The sequence below is a fragment of the Xenopus laevis genome, chromosome 7S (genome assembly GCF_017654675.1).
Source record: "Xenopus laevis strain J_2021 chromosome 7S, Xenopus_laevis_v10.1, whole genome shotgun sequence".
Classification (NCBI taxonomy): Eukaryota; Metazoa; Chordata; class Amphibia; order Anura; family Pipidae; genus Xenopus; species Xenopus laevis.
This window is the reverse complement of record NC_054384.1, coordinates 70,718,406-70,724,779: the sequence shown is the minus strand read 5'-3', so window position 1 is coordinate 70,724,779 and position 6,374 is coordinate 70,718,406. Positions and strand designations below refer to the sequence as shown.

The following is a 6,374-nucleotide window of genomic DNA, read 5'->3' as shown; positions in this document are numbered from 1 at the left end:
TCCTTACCTTCAGGCGCGCTGGCTGGTGCAATGACATCATGAGTGCATGCTGTGTTTGTAAACAAATAAAGAAATGTAAATTTGTTGGTCCTTTCCCCCTGTCCTCCATGCCCTAAAAACCCTCTCACTCCCCGTTGCCCAAGCTGGCTTCTGGTTTACCGATCCTGCTCAAGCTCGTGTTTGTTTCCTATTCTGGCTTTTACTCTCTGCCTCGTTTTTGACTCTGATCCTTGCCGCCTGACCTGACCTGGCCCGTTCCTGTTTACATCTCTGCCTCCATCTGTACTGCCTTTTCCCCAGAAGTGTACAGGTGCCTTGTCTGCTCTGCAGTAGAAAGTTCCGGGCCCCAAAAGGGTGTCGGTGAAGACTGGGGTTGGCAGGGCTTCCCCTGTTACACAGAGGGGTTTCTCCAGCTGTCTTCAGGGCCCCCACACTAACAGATCATTATGCTATCAGACAAGCAAAAATCTACATGGAAAAGGGTATTACAGCAAGGAGTATATTATTTTTTAATTATGTAAATAGTAAAAAAAAAATTAAGGAGGATGGGGTGGGAGCCTTATTATCAGAGGGTTGATGAGAACAGAAATTAAGCAGAGATTCTGAACTGTTATTTTTCATCTGTCTACACAAATGAGGAACCAAGTAATGAAGGTTTCCTTCTAAATAGTCCCAATTCTATTAATACAACAAACGATGCATGGTTCATGCAAGGGGAAATTCAAAAGACACTAGAACATGCAAAGATAAATAAGGGTCCAGAACCAGATGGTATTCATCTAAGGATACTAAATGAGCTTACTTCTTTGATTGCCAAACCTCTTTACTTAATTTTTCAGGATTCATTGAGGTCTGGCATGGTGGAGAGACTGGTGAATTGCTAATGTGGTACCGCTATTCAAAAAGGGATCCTGTTCTCAGCCTTAAAACTATAGGCCGCTTAGTCTGACATCAGTGGTAGGAACTTTTTGAAGGAGTTTGTGCAAGCATGGTTTTATGTGAAACAGATCTTGCCAAAAAAATTTATTTTTATGAGGAGGTGAGCAGGAACCTTAAAAAATGTTTCACTGTGCACTATGGGTAATATGGAGGTGAACATTTTGGCCACTCCTTTTCTTGTTGGTATTTAAACACGTGATGATATTGTTAATTAAAGGCTTGACAAAGGGCCAGAATTGCCCGAAACATTGCAGTAAGGCACTTTAAGTAACGTTTTCTCTGTTTTCAATAATACCGGCGTGCATTAATAAAATAAAATAGAGTTGTTATATTGCCCTACACATGAGCCCAGTGTATAGTTTATGTGCTCAGAAAAAATGTACGCTCTTTTGCAGCCTATCACTCTGAAAAATTAAAAGTTGCCAGCGTTTTTTGGGACTTTTCAACAAATTTTTGAGGAACTCCTATCTACTCTGTTGCACTTCGTCTGGTCTGAGGTGGCGAAGGCAAGTCTGGCACAAGAGGTAACTTTCAGTAAAATCCGCATCTTTTTTGCGTAGTTACTTCCCTTCGCCAGAGCAAAACTGCCCCCCTCTAGTGACGCTACTGAGTATAATACATGTTAATTACTTTGACACTTTCATTGTTAGGTTTTACTGTTCCTTTAATTATTTTTTCAGCCAGGTGTCATTTATATTTAATGGACAGCACTGCTGCCTTGGGGTCCTAGGTCTTATTTCATCCAGGCAGTGCTGGGCCTAAGCTTCAAGGCACCCAAGGCAAGTGCCACTGAGTCCCAATATAACCCCACTCCCCAGGGCGTACACAACACTGCCCCCAGCATGCACACCACCCTACCCCCCACCTGGAACCACAGATTCAGACTGGCCGAAACTAAGGGAAAGTAGGTGCCCCCCACAGTTAGGCACATGCCCAGTGGAGTAACTAGATATTACTGGGCCCCACAGCAAATAATTTTTCAGGACACCAAAACGTCTATAGGTGGACTTGCTTTACCAATATCTATTAAAACTGTATATGAATTAGTGTCTCGTGAGGTCCCTATATCTCCTGGGCCCCTTGCAGTCACAGGGTCTGCTTCCTCTCTAGTTACGCCCCTGCACATCTCTTCTGTATTCCTCTAGTTCTGACCCTGCACTGGGCACTATCTGCAAGGAGTCTGTACTCTCTCCCTTTCTCTATGTGGGTTTCCTCTGGAAAGTGCTAGATATGTCACTACTACTTAAAGGTGCTGTTCACCTTTAAAGTAACTGTTAGTATGATGTAGAAAGTGATATTCTGAGACAATTGGTTTTCATGTTTTATTATTTGTGGTTTTTGAGTTATTTAGCTTTTTGTTCAGCAGCTCTCCAGTTTGCCATTTCAGTAGTTTGGTTGCTAGGGTCCAAATTTCCCTAGCAACCATACACTGATTTGAATAAGAGACTGGAATATGAACAGGAGACGCCTGGATAGAAAGACGAGTAATAAAAAGTAGCAATAACAATACATTTGTATTTGTTTTTAGATGGGGTCAGTGACCCCCATTTGAAAGCTGGAAAGAGTCAGAAGCAGAAGAAGGCAAATCGTTCAATAACTATGAAAAATAAATAATGAGGACCAATTGAAAAGTTGCTTAGAATTGACCATTCTATAACAAAGGTGAACCACCCCTTTAACACAGAGGTCCTACATTACAACAATAAATTAACATCAGCAACAAATCAATTTAGTACTTTAATTTACTTAGACAGATGGCACTTCACTTGTTATTGGTGGTACGATTTTATGGCAGCGCAATCACGTTAGTAAATGAACGAAACTGCCAATGGGAAACATTAACAAACACTGTTTATCTTCTTCTGGCTGTAAATTCTCCTTCATACTGATTGGCTCGGGCGGTCTTTACAGCAATGGTTTAGTCTTGTTGGTTCTGGGAGGGTGACATTGGGCGGCGCTATTTGCAATACCTTGTCTCTAGTACCCGGCAGAAGGAGGTCAGTCATCCAGTTATACGACGGGATTTGCCGCAGGCCTTGAACGTTCATCATGGCTCCGGCAACACTCCGTAGAATGTGGAGCTATATATAGATAATGAGTTTCTGGATAAGGGGTCCTATACCGGTCTAGGGTTTTTCTGTACTTTGGAGTATCATGCCCTTAAACTACTAAAAAAACAGGATTGAATTGCCATTAATAGACTTGAGATCAGTTATTTTGTAGGCCAACCATTAACACAAGGTTGTAGAAATAGTGCACTGTGTGAAATGGCTATGCCATATTTCAGAGCTTTTTAAATATTGGCTTCCCAGGTATATCCCTTTTCAGGGGTCAGAACCAGAGGACACAAACGGATAAACAATATATTTTGTTCAGTGGCAATTTAAAGTGAAAAATGGGAAAAATATGTATGTAGTGTGAAAAGTTGCTTATTACATCATATATTACAAATTTTTTTTTAAAAAACATTGCACTGACAGGAAATGGTAACCTATAAAGTCTTTATTGTGGAGTCTGAAATCAACTGAACTGAAGAAATTGTTTGGAGGGTGAGCAACCCTTTTAAAAAGATCAACAATCCAGTTCTTTCTGCTTCCTTCGGCAACTCTTCCTTCTCAGCAAAGCCTGATCAAATCCAATTGAAACCTAGTATACTAGTGATGTGCGGCCGACCCGATACCCGCGGGAGGGTTCGGGTCGACCTCGCACTGCTCCTCGCGGGCCGGTTGAGCTCTTCTCCTGCTCTCCCCACCCGCCACCTTCAAATGCCGGCATCCGACTTCCGGTTTTATAGTCTCGCGTCTGCTTGCCCCGTCCCTTTTGTGACGTCATTATGACGTCATCGGCGGCGCGGGTCTATAAAAGGACCCCGGAAGCGCGGGCGGCAGCAGGGCGGGTTAGGAAAACCGTGACCCTCACATCACTATAGTATACATTGTGCCTAACAGTGATGTCATGCTTAGGCTGATGACACATGGGCTGATTTTCAGCCTCTGGATAATTAACCCTTGTGCTTGCATCAGCCCTCTCATGTATTTGCACCCAGAGCCATTGTATTGACTAGGGTGTAGGATCATGGAGCAGATTTTTGCACAAAAATACATATGAAGCATTTTGGCCAATATCTGTCTCTTAGCCTTAGGCACAATGTTTACTTGCTTGAGTGATTCTAGCTGCATAAAGAGCAGTGGGGCAGTAGACTAATTTGAGTACTTGAGCATCTGAGGCAGCAGTAGGACCTGAATTACCAACCCCAGTGAGATTTATATAATTTTTTTAGGTAAGGGAACTTTACAGCATGTCTATTTTCATGATGGCGGTCGTGCAACTTTTTAAACTTAAAAATCTTTTAAAGTAATGTATACATCTACAAATCTCTGTAAGTAAGTGTCACAATCACTAACTGTTTTTGTTCCTGCTTGTACTATAAAGAAACTGAATAGACGGATTGAATACATTTATGATTAGTAAAATATTCTATTAAAAAATTGCTTCTCTGTCTGGCAGCTGCTGTCGGCTACTCCCGTCCACGCCTTGCTACATTCTGGTACTATGTCAGAGTTTAGCTTGCCCCTCCAAATGCCATTGAGAGCATAAAGGGTCTGGCCAAGTCTTTCCAAAGTGGCCGCCTGTCTGAGCTCACTGTTAGGGTAAGAAATATGGGAGGGATGATATCTTGATCAATGAAAAAAAACTCCTCTTTTACACTTTCACATATTGTGTTATGCGTCCTGTGCATATATGCATATTTTGTCTAAAAGGATACTGACAATAAAAAAACTACTCTTCAAGTCACATGACTGGGGCAGCTGGGAAACTGACAATATGTCTAGCCCCATTTCAGATTTCAAAATTGAATAAAAAAAAACATTTGTTTGCTCTTTTGAGAAATGGATTTCAGTGCAGAAGTCTGCTGGAGCAGCACTATTAACTGATGCGTTTTGAAAAAACCATGTTTTCCGATGACAGGATCCCTTTAATGTACATTAGAAGTTAAGCTGTATAGGTCAGTTTGATCATTTTTCACAGGTAGTAGTAATTGTTACTTGAAGTTCCTAAACAAACCGTTTTGCGTACAGAGGCAATAGTCTGTTCTAAAGCCAACAGACTATTGCTTCACAAATATGGCAGCTACTCCTAGAGAAACACGGCGGATCAGATAAGTAGTAGAAAAGCATCTGGCAAATACTTTATGGCAAAATTGTAAATCGCATGCAAAGACAATGTTATGAAAGATGTAAAAAAAAAAGTTTGCTGATCACCAAATTCCTTTGTTGGACTAAAGGGGCAATAAAAGCTGCTAAGATTCTATATGAACAGCACCACAATGTCTTGTTATAATAAAAATGCCTTTATTGCACACTTATAGGGTATTACCACCAATATAAAAAGATGCTGACAGATCTCGATTGGGCAGGGTAAAAAATCCCATCGGATTGCGGCTGCATCTGTTTGTTGATGCGGTCCCACGATCCGCCCGTAGGGCCCACGATCGGATCAGCCTGATATCGCTCACCTAAATCTGGGCATAGCAGGGATAGATCCGCTCTTTTGGTGACATCTGCAAACTAACAGATCTCCCTGTGTGTGGGCCACGTATATGTGCCTGTTCTCTTGATGCTGCATCTCTGCACATATTGGGATGAACAGCAGCAACTTAGACTTTGCTATATGATGGTATAACAGGGCAATTCTGTTGAAATCCACACTTGAGGAGCACTTTTGTGAACTGAAGGTTGGAAAGTAAGGTCCAAAGTTTACAGGAACCATGAATAAATTCAAAATAGTGTACACATTTTTGTTTGTGTCTGGTACTTTTCGATGATGCTGACCCTAATTTTGCTCAATCTCTTCTCAACAGGAGGCCCTGCGAAATGGTCTGGTAGTTACAGAGGTCCTTATGTGGTTTTATATTGGGGAGTGCATCGGAAAAGGTGGCCTTGTAGGATACAATGTTTGAGACTTTTTTTTTCCACTTCACTATTGTGATAATGACATCATGGACTAAATAAACCGTAAAGAAACTCTTCTTCCTCAACATCACTCCACTTATCTCGTTTATTTTGTCAGTCATTAAGGATCTTGTTTCTTGTTCTAGTTGGCTGCATGACATCATTGAGAACGTCTTACCCTTTTCTACTATACAAGTTCAATATCTGGCAGACATTGGTAACTTTTTTTGGTAACTAAACCACTGGTATTCCTGTGTCACAGACCACTGCAAAAAAGCAATACTTTTGTAAAGGCAAAGGATTCCCAATTTTTCGTGAAAACTTTGCTGGTAGAGAGCACGGTTTTCTTTCTTTTTGGAGGTTGGATAAACAATTATTGCTGTTTTTAGTCATTCGAATGAACACAGATAAACAGATCTACAAGGCTCTCTTTATTTTAATACAGAGAGGGGGTAATTTCAAGAGATATTAGTTGTAATGGAA

The 6,374-nt window shown here is 41.2% G+C and overlaps 1 long non-coding RNA gene across 1 annotated transcript; it reads left to right on the top strand.

The window, feature by feature from the left end:
* Window positions 1–4,511: 4,511 nt before the first annotated feature.
* On the top strand, window positions 4,512–5,977 carry LOC121396459. Its single transcript, XR_005963053.1, has 2 exons — window positions 4,512–4,589; window positions 5,801–5,977. It is a non-coding gene; the product is annotated as an uncharacterized LOC121396459 (long non-coding RNA).
* Window positions 5,978–6,374: the final 397 nt, after the last annotated feature.